Genomic DNA, 20,147 nt, shown 5'->3' with positions numbered 1-20,147 from the left:
GAACAGAGAAAATGAACTGAAAAAAGATGAAGAAAGCCTTTGGAAGCTCTGGCAATTAAAAAAAAAAAATTCAACATTCATGTTACAGGATGTCAGAAGAAATGAATAGAGCTGAGATTACAGAGTATTTGAATAAATAATAGCTGAAAACTCCCTAAAGTGATGAAAGATACAAACCTATAGATTCAAGAAGTTCAGAAAATTGGAAACAAGATAAACCCCTCAAATTCAACCTAAGACGCATATTAATTAAACTTCTGAAAACTAAAAGCATAGAAAATAATCTTGAATCTACTCTGAGAAAAACAAAACACTACCTATAGAAGAACTTCAACTTTAAAAACTGTGTATTTGTTGTCTGAATTTGTGAAGAACAGAAAGCAGTGATACAATATATTTTAAATGCTAAAAAAATGTGGAAATTGTGCATTCTGTATACAGATAAATGATTCTCTTGAATAAAGCTTAAATAAAGACATTATTAGCTGAAGAAAAAATAAATACGTTTGACACTAACAGATTTACCCATAAAGATGAGCTAAGTAAGGCTCTTAAAACAAAAGAAAACAATAATAAGAAAATCTGGAACATTAAGAAGGAAAAAAAAATAGAAAAAGAAGAAATATGGGTAGAAAATATAGAGTATTCCTCAGAAGCTTTATAAAACATTTTCATTATTAAAGCTAAAATTATAATATTATATGAAAAATAAGACAATAATATTTAAAAGTTGGGAAAGGAAAGAGACAAAAATGGAAATAATGTGGTCATAGTCCATTTGAAGTTGTAAAATGTTAATACAAGTAGAGTGTGAAAGTCATATTTGTATATTTTAATATGCCACTCAATCAGTACAAGAACTATACAAAAAGAGTGAAAAAGACTAATTTAATGATACCACAATCCTAACTATAAGTTCGAGTAATGTACAGAACGATAAGTGTAACAAAGAAATGAGAGCAAAATAATACAGAAAGATAATTATAAAATGGTAGATCTAAGCTCTAATGTATCAATAATTACTTTCAATAGAAGTAGTCTATACACACCAACCAAAGGAGAGATTGGCAGAGTGAATTTAAAAAATTACAATTCAACTATATGTAGATTACAAGAATCTCACTTTTAGGGACATGGGTAGGTTGAAAGTAAAGGAGTGGAACAAGATATACCTTACAAATATTAGCTAAAAATTAGAGTGCCTGTATTAAATACAATAATGTAGACTTTGGAGCAAAGAAAATTACTTAAGAGAAATAAGGATATCATACAATAATAAAATAGTCAGTATAATGGAATCCAACAAGAAGTTAAGCAGAACTACAACAAGAAAATATCTACAAAGATATAAATTAAACAATGAATTTCTATATAATTCATGGTCAAAGATGAGATTTCAAAGCAATTTTGAAAAATATAGGTAACTAAATGAAATGAAAATGCAACTTATAAAAATGTGTGGGGTTCCATTAAACAGAAGTGGAAGGAAAATTTATGGCACGTAATGCTTACATTTAAACCAAAGAAAAATCTGAAGTCAAAAATATAAGTTCCTCTGTCAATAAATAAGAAAAAGGGAAAAATAAACTTAAAACAACTATAAGGAAGGGAATAATAAAGATAAATGCAGAAGTCCATAGCAATGATAATAGAAAAATAATAGAATAAATAAGACAAAAAGCTTATTCTTAGAAGTAAGTAATCAAATGGATGAAATTCCAATAATATTGACAAAAGAAAAAGAAAAAAGACACAAATTCTCAAAATTAGGTATAAAACAAGCAATGAAACTACAGACCCTTCTGTCATTAAAAGAATGATCCGGGAATACTAAAAACAACTCTACACTCATAAATTTAACTATTCAAACAGAATGAGTCAACTCCTCAAAATCTGAAAACTACATAAAAACTCTTGATAAAATATATATAGTAGCCTCATAACCATTATTTAATTTGATTTGTAATTTAAAATTCCCCAAAAAGAAATACCTTGGCTCAGTTAATTTCATTGAAGAATTCTACTAAATATTTAAAAGAATAATGAACACCGATTTTACAAATTGTCTTTAAGAAGATACAAGAGGTGGAAATGGCCGGGCGCGGTGGCTCAAGCCTGTAATCCCAGCACTTTGGGAGGCCGAGACGGGCGGATCACAAGGTCAGGAGATCGAGACCATCCTGCCGACACGGTGAAACCCCGTCTCTACTAAAAAATACAGAAAAAAAAAAACTAGCCGGGCGAGGTGGCGGGCGCCTGTAGTCCCAGCTACTCGGGAGGCTGAGGCAGGAGAATGGCGGGAACCCGGGAGGCGGAGCTTGCAGTGAGCTGAGATCCGGCCACTGCACTCCAGCCTGGGCGGCAGAGCGAGACTCCGTCTCAAAAAAAAAAAAAAAAAAAGAGGTGGAAATGCCTTCCAACTCATTTTACAAAGTCAGTGATATACTTTGATTCCAAAATTACATAAAGTTGTTACAAAAATTGAAAATTACAGACCAATATTCCTCATTAATTTAGACGTAAAAAAAGTAACAAAATAATAACACACTGAATACAAAAATGTATACAAATAATTACATGACTTGATTACACGGGATATATTCTTGTTATTCAAGCCTGGTTTAAATATTTTAAAAATCAGTCGATGTAGTTTACCTTATTAACAGACTAATGAAGAAAAGCATAATGATTATATCAATTGTTGTAGGAAAAGCTTTTTATGAACCTATTTCCATTCTACCCTAATTCATTTTCATAAAAATCCCTCAGAAAACAAGGAAGAGAGGAGAATTGCCTAGGCTTGAATAAAGAGCATCTAAAGGATCTGGTAGCCAACACCATACCTAAGAGTAAATGACTGAATATTTTCCCCCAATATTGGCAAAAAACCAAAATGCCTCTGCTTTTATACCATTTATAAAATATAGTATTGAAAATTATAGTCACTGCAATAAGAAAAGAAAATAATAAATAAAATACATGAAGATTGGAAAGTGAAAACAAAATAAGAGTACAAAAACTGACCAATGGCATACTTATCTACATAAAAAATCCTAAGGAATCTATAACAAACTCCTGGAACCAATAAGTACGTGGAGGAAGGTGACAGGACACAACATAAATGTATAAAAGCCAATCACATTTCTGTATACTAACAATGAGAATATGAAAACCAAAATTTAAAACAATGATATTTAAAATTTCTCCAAAGAAAATAAAATAGTTATATATTTAATTAAACACTTACAGTATCTGTATGCTGAAAATTAAAAATGCTGATGAAATCAGTCAAAGATGACCTAAATACTTGGGGAAATATATCATGCTCATTGAACTGGAGAACTCAATATAGTAAAAGTATCAACTCTCATCACATTTATATATGTTTAATGCACTTCCTATCAAATCTCTAGTAAGTGATTCTATAGAGATTGCCAAGCTCCCTCTGAAATTTTCATAGAAAGGCCTAGGCTCTAGAAAAGCTAAAACAGTCCCAAGAAGGAAGATTAAAGTGAGACATCAATCTACCTGGTATTCAAGATTACCATATAGCTACGGTAATCAAGACAGATCAATGAAACAGAACAGAGCACCTGCAAATAGACCCACATATGCTCAGTTGATTCTGAAAAAGATGCAAGAGCAATTTAATGGAGAATAACCTTTTCTACAAATGCTACTGGAAAAATTGGATATCTATGGATATCTATCTCACGGACAAACCAACCAACCAACAAACAAGCAAACAGGCTAGGTGTGGTAGCTCATGCCTATTAACCTAGTACTTTGGAAGGCTACGAAGGGAGGACCACTTATGGGAAATGTAGCTCAGAATAGATGCCATACAATTAAGTTTAAAATTTTTAAGGTATAATACTTTTTTAAAGAATTGAGAGAAAAAAATTTGCAATATGATACTACTCAAAAAATTCTTAGATTTGACACCAAAGTACAATTCATTAAAAATAATTGACAAATTAAATCTCATGAAAAGTAAAATTTTGCTCTACAAATTAAATTGTTTGCCCTGCAAAAGTCATGTGAAGAAAATATAAAGACTACAGAGTGGGAAGACTATTTGCAAACGACGTAAGAAAAGGACTATTAACTGAAACATGTAAAGAACACTTAAAACTATCTATAGCAGGGTGTGGTGACTCATTCCTGTAATCCCATCACTTTGGGAGGCCAAGGTGGACGGATCACGAGGTATGGAGATTGAGACCATCGTGGCTAACACGGTGAAACCGCATCTCTACTGAACAACAACAATAAAATTAACCAGGTATGGTAGCACATGCCTGTAGTCCCAGCTACTAGGGAGGCTGAGGCAGGAGAATCGCTTGAACCCGGGAGGTGGAGGTTGCAGTTAGCTGAGATCGCACCAGTGCACTCTAGCCTGGGTGACAGAGCGAGACTCCATGTCAAAAACAGAACAAAATGAAAAATATCTATTTAGATACTTTTTGAACTATTATTATCTATTTAGATATTTTATGAACAAAAAACATGGACGTTACACCAAAGGGAATACACAGATGATGAATAAGTGTTTGGAAATATATTCAAATGTCACTAGCCAATAGAGAAATTCCAATTAAACTCACAATGAAATATTACTACACACATAACAGAATGGCCAATGGAAAGAAAAAATGGTAACACCTAATATTGATGATGTTGTAGATAAACTGGAGCACTCATGGATTGATCATTTGACTGCAAACCAGTACAGATTCAATGGAAAATAGTTTGACAGTTTCTTATAAAAGTATGCAATTACCATATGACCCAGCAATTGCACTCTCCAGAATTTATTCCAGAGAAATTGAAACATATGTTCACATAAAAACCTGTGCACAAATGTTCATAGGAGCTGTATTCAATATAGACCAAAATGGGCTCTTTACAGTTTTTGTCTATACTGAATGAAGATGGAGTCCAGGTGTCCTTCAATAGATGAATGTTTGAAACGTTGTAGTAACTATATTCCATGTACTACTCATCAATGAAAAGGAGGAAAATGTTATTCATTCTACCATTTGGATTAATCTCTAGGATGTTATACTGAGGAAAAACATCTTAAAAGAATAATATCATATGATTTTATGTATGTGACATTTAAAAAATGTTATTTTAGAATTTTAGAAGTAGAAAAATGATTAGTGCTTGGGGTGAAGGACTGGTTAGAGGATCTGAGGAAACTGTTTTAGTTACAAAAGAGCAACATGAGGGATATATGTAGTGATACAACTCTTCTGTGCTGGTGGATACATAAACTTATGAAAGTCTAACACTGTATATAGCTAAATACACACAGAAGAGACAAACACAGGTAAAACTGGAAAATTTGGTGAATTGGTGGGTTTTATCAGTATCTTGGTTATCATATACTACAGTTTTGAAACATGTTATAGTTTGGGGTAACTGGTAATGCTGTACATAGATTCTATTATATTTTAAAACTATATGAATCTAATGATCTCTAAAAAAATTTGAATTAAAATATTGTTTCTGAGTATGTGTATGCAGGGGTGGGTATGTGTCTATGTATGTGTGTTCACATATATTGAAAGAGGATGTCCCAATCCAAGTTCATTATCTCTCCCCAAATTGCTTGCCCTTCTGGTACAGTATCTCAGTATATTTTAGTGATTACATCATGGCATGACTTGGAGCCAACAAATCTGGCATTGAGTGCTGATTCTGCTCTTTACTAGTTTTTACTTTGATAAGGTGTCTTTAGTCTCTTCAGTTTTCAATTTCTCCATCAGAAAAATGCTGGGTGTGTTTTTTACTAGAAAAGAATCACCTTTGTAAATTATTTAGCTGAGTTCTTTGCATATATTATTTATCTGTTTATCTGCATCTGCAATTAATGATATTACTTTTTCAAGATACCTTTCTTCCAGAATTTATCATGTTCTGAAATTTTTTCTTTACCTTTTATTAGTCTTCTAGTACTTAATCCGTTGTGATTATTGTAGTTAAATGCATTAATTTTATTATACTTTGATTGTTGAAATAATCTCTTAAATATCTTCCACTTTTTGTTACCTGGCGCTGGATCACAAAAGTAATTTTTCTAAACTTGAGTTAGATAATGACAATGTAATGTATTGAGTTATTTTATTTCAGTATGAAGCGGACATGTAGAACAGAATAAGGGACAAAGGCAGCGGAAGGAAAGTCAGACTACCTGAGTACTCTCTGACCTTGGCAACTCCCATTAACTTTCTGAGCTTCAGTTTCATAATCTGAAAAATGAGTTTAATAATAATAACTACCTCATAGGCTCACTGTGATCATGAAAAGAGACAGTTCCTCTAAAGTACTTGGAGGAGTGCCTAGAACCTAGTAATCAATAAATATGAATAACAAACGTTCACTATTGGAAAGGAAAATAAAAGTTGTGGAATACTGCAGAGAATGATAGTTTGACATTTTTCACTACTGTTTAGGAAAAGAGACTGATGAATCAAAGTAAGTGAACCATTGTTGGCTATAATAATCTTATTCCATGTTATGCTACTTCCTGGAAAGAAATAGTAATCCTCCAACAAGATTCTTTTGATTACACAGAATTTAGACCCAATGGTAATTCGTGCTAATATTATTTGCAACAGTGTATCACTTTGTTCATTTTGATAGATTAGAGTATTAACCTGTCTGGTAACAGTGAATACATTAATTGTTCTTCAGTCTCTTTCTGACCCACTGTCCTTTGATTGTACATGAAAGGTTTTGACCACTTAAATATTATTTAAATTTTCCATAAAACATTATTTCTCTATTATGGTCATTTTACTCCCTCTGTCCATCCAGGGAATATTTGGCAACATTTGGAGACATTTTTGTCTGTATATCTCAGGGAATGTAATGAGCACATACATACATGACTTAATTCCTAACTCACACAGAGATTTGGCTATTGATTGCTTTACAAATATCAGGATTCATAATAATTATTTTGAATTTAAGAATATAGCATACTACTGTGAAGCTTTATGTGTACCTAAGGACATTGCAAATTTTAATAAATGGAGGAACTCTAAATTATATTTCTTAAAAAAATAAGAATAACTTGTTTTTAACTTGTATATGTTAAAATGAAAATTTATATACAATTCTCTTTCCAATGAAAAGCTAAAGACCACAAGAGAGCAGGGATAATGATGTAAGATTTAATACGCGTTTTAATAAATAAATAAATTAAATTATAAAATATTAGTTGATTTGGGTCATGATGTACAGTGAGGATAACACTTTGGTGGTATAAATAATAATAATGATTTTCTCAAAATTAAAAATACACAAATAAGACTCAAATAGAAAGAGCCATCGCAGAATCGGGCATTTGGAATTTCACTTTGAACCAATGAGATTATCAGCTACATTTTTTTTTTCCATGTGTTTTTATTTGTGCATTTGGTAAAAATAAATTGTCAATATATGACTGCTTGAAGCCTCTGAGAATATTTGAAATCTCGCAGGAAAAGTGTATGCCGAGTTTAGGTGTGATAGACAGACCTTCAGGCAAATCTCAGTGGTTCCCCTCTCCTGGTGTCTATGCCTCTGTGTAATCCTTCCCCCTTGAGTGGGTGTGAGACTTAAAACTTTTAAAATTTATTTCTAACCAATAGAAATGAACAATATATATATATTATATATTATCATGTATATAATATATATACACACATGTTCATTTATATATAATATATAATACATATATAATATGTATATACATGGCAAAAATGATAAGGTGATAGAAGGTCGGTTCTGTGATTACTTTACCTTATGTAAGGGTAAGGTATGATGTATCATGGCAAAATGAAATAGAGATTCACCTATCTACCTGATGAAGTCAGCAATCAGTTTGGGGGAGCCTATGTGGCAAGGAGCTACTGTTGGTTTTTAGGAGCTGTGGGTGGTCTCTAGGACAGGAAAACCCCCTCAAGTTGATAGCCAGCAAAAATGCTGGGACTCTCAGTCATGAAGCCATAAGGAAATGAATTCTGCTAAAAGAAAGAGCTTGGAAGTGGATTCTTTCCCAGTCAAGATTCCAAATGAAAAACAGTCCACCTAACACCTCCACACTAGCCTTATGAGACCCTGAGCAAAAGTACTCAGCTAAGCCATGTTCCTGACCACAGAAACTGCAAGATAATAAAATGTGTGTTGTTTTAAGCTGCTAAACCTGTGGTAGTTTGTTTTGCAGCAAAAGAAAATTAATACAGTGGGCTTTGGTTTTGCAGATCTATCTATCCTCTACTTACTGTGGGATTTTAGGTATACACTGCAAGGTATGAGCTTTTAAAATATATGTGAGGAATTTTTTCAAGTATAATGGTCTACTGCATCAGCCAGGCTTTCATCACAGTGAAATCAACAGAAAGCCTCAACATTTAAACAAAAGTGGGTTAATATGAATCTCACTTAAAAACAAGTGAAAATTAGTGTTTGGAACTCTGACTTGTACCTAATCCATTCTTTTTTTTTTTTTTTTTTTTTTGTTACTTCTTTGCTTAGCTTTCTGTTTTTAATGAAAAAATGTAGTTCAAAAATTTTGAAAGACGTTTTGTTATGCATTGGTGTAAATTGGAGAAAAGATATTTTCGATGATTCAAGAGTGAATGAGTCATCAACAGATGGTTTCAGTTAAAGCTTTTCTCAAAACATATACTTACCGGGGAGTAAAATAACTAGTGCAGATGTCTGGTTTAAACAAATTTGTCTTTTTGTTTGTTTTTTAAAATATAACTCAGGTAAATATAAATGTTTTAATTTGGAATGGAATATGTCATAAAACATTGTTTTATCTCTGTCACATGTTATAGCCACACCACAGAAAAGTAGGTGATTATATTCAAGGTATTAAATATTTGGAGCAGGTCAAAAAGTGGGAATGTGTAAAATCATGTTTGCATGTTGAAGGATCCTAATATTTTCATACAAATCATGACCTAATAAAAATCCTGGCTATGACTATGAATGTTTCCTTCAAAAGAGAGAAAAGAAAGAGATGAGGTTACACACATTTTTTTTTTTTTTTGAGACGGAGTCTTGCTCTGTTGCCCAGGCTGGAGTGCAGTGGCGCAATCTCGGCTCACTGCAAGCTCCGCCTCCCGGGTTCACGCCATTCTCCTGCCTCAGCCTCCTGAGTAGCTGGGACTACAGGCGCCCGCCGCTGCGCCCGGCTAATTTTTTCTATTTTTTTTAGTAGAGACGGGATTTCACCATGGTCTCGATCTCCTGACCTTGTGATCCACCCGCCTCGGCCTCCCAAAGTGCTGGGATTACAGGCGTGAGCCACCGCGCCCGGCCGGTTACACACATTTTTGGCCAACTGATATGGTTTGGCTCTGGGTCCCCACCCAAATTTCATTTTGAATTGTAATCCCTGTGTCTCAAGGGAGGATCCTGGTGGGAGGTGATTGAATTATGGGAGTGGTTTACCCTATTCTGTTCTACTAATAGTGAGTGAGTCTCAGGAGATCTGATGGTTTTAAAAGTGGCAGTTTTTCTTGTGCACGCTCTCTCTCTCACCTGCCGGCATGTAAGAAGTGCCTTACACCTTGATTTTAAGTTTCCTGAGGCCTCTGCAGCCGTGGGGAAATGTGAGTCAGTTAAATCTCTTTTCTTTGTAAATCACTGGGTCTCAGGAAGTTATTTACAGCAGTGTGAAATGGACAAATATACCAACTAATCAGCAAAATATTATATATTTTATGTTTTCTAATTGTGTATTGCTAAATAGTTTAGAATGCCTAATGTGAAGAAGGCAATGATAGTCTAATAAAACTAGTAGAAGGAGGTATCAGATATTTCTCAAGTTGATTTTATGATTCTGGTATAATATTTAGGGTTTTCCAGAGAAACAGAACGATAGAATATACATATTCTTTTGTATTATTTCAAGGAATGTATACATTATTTTAAAAATGCATTATTTTAAAGACTAGGCTCATATGATCATGGGGCTGACAAGTTGAAAATCTATCAGGCAGGCCAGTAGTCTGGAAATGCAGGCAGAATTTCTGTGTTATAGTTTAGAGGCAGAAATTCTTGTTCTCTGGGAAACCTCAGCTTTTGCTCTTATGGTCTTCAACTGATTGGACAAGGCCCACCCACATTATCTAGGGTACCCTTCTTTACTTAAAGTGAATTGATTATAAATGTTAACTACATCTACAAAATACCTTCATAGCAACACTTAGATTATTTGATTAAATAACTGTACTATAGTATTGCTAAGATGACAGAGAAATTAATAATCACATCTGGTTTCATAGTTTGCTTTCTTTTAAACATATATACATATATGTACACAAATTACATAATATACATGTAATATATATTTCTACATAGTCATTCAACTATTAGTTAATTGATTAATATAATATCCATTAATTACTACTAATATGTATTCATCAATATTATTTTAATTGATATATTATTTTTATATATTCATTAATTCAACTTCATTTATTAAACATTTTCTATACTGTGTTCTGAGACCCAAACAACAAATATGGTATTATTCTTATATATTGGAGAAGTTCAAATTTCATTGAGATGAAATATAAGTCAAGATTTTATGAATATTATTATAGCATTCCTAGTTTTCTATTTGAGAAAAAAGGCCTAAATTGGAGATCATTTATTAAAAATTATCTGGTAAATATATGTGCAAGGCACTAGACTATGTGCCCAGTATAATTTAACGGTTAAAAAAAATAAAGTGTCATTCCCTAAAGAGTTTAAAATATACTGGGGATTGATTCAGCTCTTATTTCAGCCACTAAGTGATATAGGACATATTACTGTAATTCGATATTCAGTTTTCTTATCTGTGCAATGGGAATTGAACTAAATAGCATTTCAGTATTTTTTTTAATGATTCTAAAACATTATCATTTTCAAGACTGTTTGTATAGAAAGTCATTCTTTAGTGGGTAGAATAGATGCATTATTTGTATTAATTTGGTTTCAAGTAGAAAAATAGCAATTGATACCATGTGTTTAAGTAGTGAGCTCCAGATATATTTTCTCATATTTAGATTAATATCTAAATTGCTTTCATAAAACAATACAAATTAATCTGATAGAGAAATTACCAATAAGTAGGAAATGCAGTGGCCAATAGCAGAATATGTTCTTTAAGTTTGCATAAGCATTAGATGAACAAAACTGTTTTGAGACAGTTTGTTATTAATTATACATAGGAAAAACTATCACGTGAGACTTGAGGATTTGAAAAGCTCTATGTGTTGAAGATTGTTCTTTGAAAGTCATGTTATGTTTGTCTCCAAATGAAATCTTGTTTTCAAAATTTGGCCATCTGAAAATAAAGAGGACCCTTCATTGTAAAATAGATATTATAAGGATGTAAGGTTTTTAAAATATTTGAATGAGGTGATGTACTCTAATTCTTTGTATTAATTTTCATTTTAAAAATTACACAGGTCAATAAAATGATCACGATGCAATTGGTAGCATGCGTAGTTGATGATTCATGAATTTGAAGAAAAATGATACACTATTTTGTATATCCTTTCTTGGTGAAGAAAGACCAAACCTTCCATTCTCTCACTGAACTGCTTTTAATTTTCAAGCCACATTAAAATTTCATTCTTTGTATTTGCTTTCTATTTTCATAGTGATGGGAATGGAATGCGATCTCCATCACTCAGCCATTATCCTGCCCTTTGTGGCCATCGCCTTTGACTCAGGCCTGAGTTCACCACAACTTATTTTTACAATGATCCTGACATGCAGCCAGTCCACTTGGCAGAATTTTCACTCTTGCTTAGCTGATTTCAAAATGAAGATTCTTATTGTTTCTCTTCAAAGCTTTTCTAGTTTCAGCAAGAAACCTTTTAAAATAAAACTGCTGTCATGCGAATGACTGAAGACAAAATGCATTTTTTTTCCAATTCCCTTATTCTGTCTCAACTATTAAGTTCTGAGGAGCTCTCCACTTTTCAGTCTTATTTATAAAGATATTAAATCTAGCAATATTTTCTCAAGAAATTGCTGGGCAGTGAATACTTTTTTTTTTAATAATGGTGAATGGATTCACTGTTTTCATATACTGTGTTGTAGAAAATATATCCAACGTACATGTAGCAAATGCTTGTGTTGTTCGGTATTAAATTACTGAATTGTTTATGACTATCAGTGAGGCAAAGGGAACATTGCAAGGTTTGGGACTGGGGTTATTTTCTTTCTGACTTTTGATGTCCTCCTTTTAACGTTTCACTTTGCTGTTTACTCTATGTATTATGTCATTTCAGTTTTTTTCTTCCTTGGTGGACTTTTTATAGCCTACGAGGAGCTGGTGGGCTTCGAATTTTCAAGGTATAATTTACTAGTTTTCTCCCAATCACAATGTTCTGTGACTATTTATTTATTTATTTTCACAGAGCTAGTTTTATAACCAGGGTGGTTACAAAAATAAATGGTAACTAAAGTACATAAATTCATCTTGCATGTAATTTTGGTTTATAGCTTATCCTAGTCGTTCCCAAACTTTAGTGTGCACCAGAACCACCTGGAGAGCTGTTTAAAACCAACCAGACAGCTGAGTCCCACCCCAAAATTCAGTACTTCTGAGGGGTGGGGTCTGAAATTTTGAATTTTCAATGACTACCCTGCCGGTGCCACTGCTGCTTGGCAAAAGACCAGAGTTTGGAAATTACCTCTGCAGAACATGAAAGAATACTAGACACTTGTCATGTTGTTCAAATAAAATAGCACACTGTCATCTACCGAAGATGGCACAAATGCCATTATTCTTAAGAAATAGCTGTGACTTTCTCATCTTAAAACAGTATACCTTCTTTAAGCTTAGCTCTTGCATTCTGTGAATAAAACTCGAATTGAAGGAATGGCCATATTTCTGATAAGTCATGAGGCTTACCAAGGTCAATTTCATTTGCTGTATAACTTAAAATACAATTCTACTTACAATTGCCTGGCATGGATGATTGCACTTTTTTTTAATGTACACAATACATTTGACACTGAGAAATAAGAAGCTATGAAAATAAGGTTGATAGCCAGTAAAGAAGTTTTTCCTTAAATGGTTGCAATCTGCCAAGAGCTGATAAGGAAAGAATCCTGTGGGGACAATGACAAAAAACTTAAAGCCATCAAACCCATGTCAGCACTAGGCAAGAAAACAAATAGAATTCCAGACAATTCAGAACAAATACTACAAATCAGAGACCATACTCTAACCTCCTTTCAATCTTACACTTTTGAAAGACAACTTAGAAGTACAAAGGATGGTGAGCAACTCCACGCTAATAGTTAACATTGTGCCTTTACTTTTGACTTTCTTCTGTTGAGCTGGAATTAAATGTGTCTTCAGTAAAAACTTTTCTCAGTTTCTCTGTGGTGCATATCATATTGTCTCTAATGTAAAATGCTCAAGAAAAAAAACTGAGGCTGAACAAGGGTAAGTTAATTATTTAAAATTGTGTGTTAATTATGATGAATTAGAGTAATGAAGTTATGCTTAGCAGATTTCTGTTGTACCTTTACATTCTCTGTTCTAAATGGTTTTGAAGCTATAAAGTATTATTGGAGAAGAATATTACCATATGAAGTTAAAATTATTAATCATAGCTTCATAGATCCATACCAATGAATTAGATAGCTAATTATTCCTCATTTTTCACATGGTATTATATAAAAGGTATGTCTCAGATTTGTAATTTTTTAAAAAATTTTGACGTTAAAATGAGTTGTGTGTCAAATTTTGATGCTACTTGTTACACAGAGTACTTAAAATGAATGGGAGCAGAAAATGGATTAACTGAAGTTGTTGTGACTTATGAAATCTTATAGTTTAAAAGATTTTAAAGTTGTTCAACTAAGGGAGATGAGCATAAAGCTAATAATACCAGTATCTCTCTATCATTGAAAGGTTGCCATATGCAAGGTAGTACTTCCAAGGCTGTGAACTGCACAACTTCTTTAAAGTGTTTTACAGATGATATCCCATGGAGTTTGTGGAATTTTCGGTTTAGGGAAGTCAAATAACCTGAAAATCTCATTCAGATGCTGAATACTGAAGCTAGAATTTGAACTCATCCTATTATTTTAATTATACTGCCTTATTACAAGTTTATATTAATGAATTCAAGGTTACTTATATGTGTGAACAACCTCCTCTTGTTGATAAAAATATGTTAATAGAAATGATTTCCCAAGTGGAATTTTATAAAAGACTGCATAGAAAGTAAATGCTATTGAAACCAGGTAGGGGTGGGTATAGCCATAGATCTTTATAATACAAATATATTGGTATATTATAGAAACATCCTACTTAGTTGAAATGCAAAAGTGATCAAGAAAATAGTGCATTGTTTTGTAGATTTATACGAGACTAGGAAATCCAGGGTGAGATAACTCAGTGAATGGTGAGTATAGTGAATGGCTGTGAAATAAGAGGAAATAAAGATTCCCTAGCATAGAGCAAAAGATATTGAATTTTATGATGTTTTTCTTTTTCTCATGTATTTTTTTCTTCTTGTTCCAAATTGTGAAATAATATGTGCATTTGTTTTCTGCTAAATCGTTGCTTTACTGAATTCACTACTTAACTTATCAATGATAAAAGGAGTTATTTCAAAGACTTGGCCAAGGCAGCTGAAGGTATGAGAATAAACCAACTTCTTGCAAAAAAACAAAAACAGAACAAAGCAAAACAAGACAAAACAAAAAACCTAGAGTGGTGATTACTAGTAAGGTTTGGCTCTGTATCCCCATCCAAATCTCATGTTGAATTGTGATCCCCATTGATGTGGAGGGACCTGGTAGTAGATGATTGGATTATGGGGGCAGATTTCTCCCTTGCTGTACTCATGATAGTGAGATCCCTTGAGATCTGGTTGTTTAAAAGTGTGTAGCACCTCCCCTTGGTGCTTTTCCTCCTCCTCTGGCCACTTAAGATGTGCCTGCTTCCCCTTTGCCTTCCGCCATGATTGTAAGTTTCCTGAGTCTTCCCCAGTCATGCTTCCTGTACAGCCTATGGAACTGAGTGGATTAAACCTCTTTTCTTTATGAATTACCCAGTTTTACTTATTTCTTTATAGCAGTGCGTGAATGGACTAAGGCAGTTAGTGAGAGAAAGCTTCTCTCTTGGCATTGCTATGGTGTTTGGGCTCAGTTTTACTCATTGTCTTGTAGAAGCTCTGAACTAAATCATCAGCCTCTAGCAAGTATAGTTTGAATTAAAGATAGAAAGTATAAAGCATGTCTATTTTTCTTTTAATTAATTTCAGTTGCCTGTGAAAAGAAAAAAGATAAGAAACATGTAGATAAAGATAATTTATTCAGCAAAGTCGTCAAGAAAATAGGATGGCTTGAATGCAGAATATTTGAGTCATTTTAGAAACAGCATCAAACTGGCAGAAGTTTGGATAAAATGACAATGATGTTAATAAAGTAGCAAATGTACTATATTTCAATAATAGAAGTGGTAAATCATTTTAAATAAGTTAATTATAAAGGTATATTTTTACAAAAATGATAGGACCAGAGAGATATTAATTTAAAATTATATGAAAAAAGAGACATTGAATAGGGCTATAACTTTATCATTTTGATATCACATAGTATTGATTCATCAGTAAGGAAGAATTTTATTTATGATATTGTATAAAATACTTGAGTTTAAGAAAGATCTCATTACATTATTTTGTAATCACCCAACTAGGGTATTTTATCAAGATAATAAGCATCCTAATGGTCAGATAATCCCTTAAAAGATCTTTAGGTAGCCAAATGGAAATATTCAGGTACAAATTATTTTCTTTCAAACAAACAGTATTATTAATTAACACCCTAGTTAATTGAATCCACAGAACTGATTACAACATTACTTCCTTCCATGAGTGTACATTTAATACCAGTAATTTTCCTTCAAAAAAGTAAAGTTAGATTAACAAACATTGACATTGGTCTAAAGGGGGCTTTTATACAGCTAACAAATCATTGTCAGTAGCAATTAAGCTGTTTCACAGTTAAAGCTTACTGAAGGAAGCAGGGAAAAATGAACAGACTATTTTGTAATACAAAATTTACCTACTGCATCCATGAATCATTGAACAAATACATCTTTGTAAGAAATATAGAGCAGGGAAGAATGAATTAAAATATAGATGCCAAATATGAAGTAAGATCTAGGTGTTAATTCATTAATTCTGACAATGTATTTATAGAATGACTAATATGGCCATTTTTTGTAGAATTTACATTAATTCAGTTTTCCTGGAGAAAATATTTAGAAGTTTAGGTGAGGTTGACTGAAGACGTAGAAATAACTGAGAGCACAGTTGAGATTGGAGAAAATGAACATGGTACTCTTCAAAACAAAATGATGTAATCTAGAAACATTCAGCAGCCTGTTGGTAGCAAGAAAGAATGCATGCAATTTACTGCATTAGTCTGAGGTGTAGCAGAGCGGTAGATGTACATTGAAGTGTTGTGTGAGCTTCAGTTGCACAAAAACTTAACGTAGAACTGCAAGAGAAAAAGTCTATTGACTACATGAAATTTTAACATCAAAAGGGTAGGTGGAAAAATTAAAACCAGCAAACAAAACTTGAATCAGAAAGATAGGAAGAAAATTAGATCAGAAGAACATTAACACAAACAAAATTGCAAAAGAAACGTTAAAGAGGAAGACTGTCATTTTCATTTTCAATGCTCCAGAAGGCTTAAGGAAGACTGGGTACAAATGTTAGGGATGTCAGGAAAAGTCTCTCAGATGTTGTTATTTCTGTGTTTGAACCAAAGCAAGGACGAGATCACCAGTGTACTTGATTCATAAACAGAAATTGGTGCTGCTTTATCAACACTGCTGGTGAGAAAATCTCATGTTTTTATTGTGGTGAAATTCACACAGCATAAAATCAGTCATTGTAAAGTGTACAATTAAGTGGCATTTTGTACATTCGCAATGTTGTACAACCCAAAGCCTCACTTTTAATAAATGTAGTTTGTCTTGAAGCATAAAATGAAAAAGCCTGAATAAATCATCTAGGGAAAGTATTGACTTGTAGCATAGAACCAAAAGAAATGAAAGAGAATATTTGGAGTACGTATGGGAATGATTCCACTCTTTGCTGACTAATGGATTAAATTATGGTCTAGGATATCTAACAAGAAACAAGAACGTCTCTATCTGGTAGCAAAGAATTGACTTTGAAGGAAACTCCACAGTGTTACTTGAGCTAATCAAGGATTGTGGCAAAGCTGCAGTTTTCATGATAGCTTTATGTCCCCTTACAGTTGTGCATACTTTATTTTCCAACAAGTACCATCTTATTTGGTGTTATTAAAATTTTATAGCATGCTAGGTCTTTTTTTTTCTTCTACCTTTTTTTTTTTTTTAACAGAGCAATTATGTCTTGCAGAACAGGCTATTTTAAATCATCATTTAAATATAAAATATTTTAAAAATAGAGTTATAAAATGATTTTCCTATACCTGAAGTTAGTGAAAGTATTTCTGGGAATTATAAGCTCAGGAAAGAATTTTAGTGTTAGGAGGATATTGAATGAAATGGAAGAACTGTCACGTACAAATGATGAGATTAGATAGATTTGGTTTTGTGGTGTCATGATAAATATTGGCTTTCATCCTAGGTTCCTGACTCACAACTTCCATAACCCTTATTAGTCTTTTGTTATAATGTTGGGTGTGTTAGACCTTGGGGGCAGGCTTCTGACCTTCTCCTGCCCTCTTTTCTTCTACCTTTCTCTCACCTGCCCCAGGCAGGACTCTACTCTTCCCTGGCCTTTCTGATCATGGGTCTTAAGAATTTTCTCAGAGAGGGTCCTGCCCTATATTCTAGGGGGGAAGGAATACTGCTGTCCTGAAACTTCCATAAAATCCCAAGAGGATTGGGTTAAGTTGGCTTCCAGATAGGTGAACACATGGAGATTTCTGGAGGGTGGCATACCCGGGGAGGGCATGGAAGCTCCACACCATTTTCGACATGCCTGCCCTATGCAACTCTCCATCAATACCCTTTGCAAAACCAGCAAATGTAAGCAATTGTTTCCCTCAGTTCTGTGAGCTGTTCTAGCAAATTAATTGAACGAAAACAGGGAGTCATGGGAACCCCAATGCCTGATGCCAGTTGGTCAGAATTTCAGAGGCCTAGATTTGTGACTGGTGAGCGAGGGGCAGTTTTGGGGACTGAGCCCCACCCTGTGGGATATGATGCTATCTCCAGATAGACAGTGTTGGAATTGAATAGGAGGACACTCATCTGGTGTCCACTGCTTGGTGTGTGGGGAAACTCCCCTCTACACTTTGTCACGGAAGTCTTCTGTGTTGATTGTTGTGACATGAGAGCAGAGGAAGCCCATGGTTTGAGAAAGTTTTCCCCACACAGGTTGTCTTAGGGGAGAAAACAAAAGCTAGCTGATAAATGTAGAAACAGAAAGGAAGATGGTGGTGACGGTAGCCTATCGTGCCAGGGAGCTGTTGCTTTTCCCTAATCGCTTTCATCCAGGCTCTATCAGTGGTCGGCATCCATGGAAATCAATGAGAACTTGCACACCAGTAAAAAACATGGAGAAAACCCAGGAAAATAGTAAGGGGAAAAGAAAAGACAATAGCTTGACTACCTCTCAGTGAAAGCAGAAGAACCCTGAGATCATACGACAAAAGCAGAAAGCAGCTAATGAGAAGTCTATGCAAACAAAAGAAAAATGATGACTGGCTATTTGGAAAACCTGGGTGCTACTACCAAGTGGGTGTGTCATAAGCTCTAAGGTCAAGATTCTGTAGACTGAACAGTCATTACGTATGTTATGGCTTATGCTTTAAAAACTATTTTAAATTTTACCTTTCAGCTTGACTTAGTGTGATGTTTTAGAAGCATTTTTCAAAGAGTAAAACACTAACCATGCAAAAGAAAAAGTTGAAATATGAAGATTGAGAATAAGAGTGGAGGCACAGATGTGGGGAGTCCAGCTGCTGGTTGTTTTTAATAGGAGAACTTGGTTAAACATTTACACTGCTTTCTTCTATTTAAAACCATGATGACCTGATTCAGATAGTTTCCCTTCTGCTATGAACATGAGATCATAGATGAAACAAAACCTTCAAAGTAAGCTCTAACTAAACACCAAATAATAAAAGAAAGATTCAAAAAGCACATAATATAATAAAAGTCAACATGGTGAGAGCCGATAGCACTGCAGCCCACAGTAAATTTTACCCTGTATTTTGGCATGAAAGGCTGGGTGTAGGCTTGTCATTCACCCAGGAAAACCAGAGAGACAGCCTCAGGCTGTTGCAGGTGGGTAAAGTGAATTTTCTAATCCTGCATTAAAATATGCATGAAAATCTTTTCATAGTTTTTCTCCATTTATGAAAAGTGACCTAGAAAAACTCTACATACATACAAAGAGATTTGGCCTTAATTTTTTTGCTCTGTTTAGGGTCTTAGGTATAAAGGAGGGAAGAAGGGAAGGCAAGTATAAAAAAAAAAATGCCTTAGGGCCCAAACATGTCTACATTTATTTTTTTTTTTTCTGTCTAAAATCATTCCAGGACTGTTGTAATCCATATATCCTTATCAGTAATAAGGAAACTGAAATAATAAAATCAGAGAAAAATAAAAAAGTTAATGCTGAAAATAAACTCACACAACTGGATTACATGATATGATTAGAATGTTAGTAGATGGAAATAAACAGAATTAGGCATTAAAGCATTATAAATATGAAAACAGAGAAAAACTTCTAACTAAATATGCTGAAGTTTATTGATGGGATAACAAAATAGAATTATATACATTTTATAATATACATATTGTTATATATTATTTATATTTACTATGAGGAATTGGCTCATGTAATTATAGAAACTGAGAAGTCTCATGATCTGCTATCTACAAGCTGGAGACCTAGGAAAGCTAGTTGTGTAATGCAGTCTGAGTCTGAAGGCCTTAGCACTGGGGAAGTCAATGATATAAATCCCAGTTCAAGGGCAGAATATGATATTAGATGTCCCAGTTCAAGTAGTGCGGCAGAAAAACAAAAGGGGTAGATTCCTCCTTTCTTTACCTTCTGTTTTATTCAGGCCTTCAGAGGATTAAATGATACCCAACAATGTTG

General features: G+C 33.6%; 1 pseudogene; it reads left to right on the top strand.

The window, feature by feature from the left end:
- Positions 1–18,738, top strand: part of LOC112624369 — a 100,270-nt pseudogene extending 81,532 nt beyond the window's left edge.
- The last annotated feature ends 1,409 nt before the right edge of the window (positions 18,739–20,147 follow it).

Source organism: Theropithecus gelada, chromosome 5, assembly GCF_003255815.1.
Source record: "Theropithecus gelada isolate Dixy chromosome 5, Tgel_1.0, whole genome shotgun sequence".
Lineage (NCBI taxonomy): Eukaryota > Metazoa > Chordata > Mammalia > Primates > Cercopithecidae > Theropithecus > Theropithecus gelada.
The sequence above is the reverse complement of the archived record's forward strand: the minus strand, read 5'-3'. Positions and strand labels throughout refer to the sequence as shown.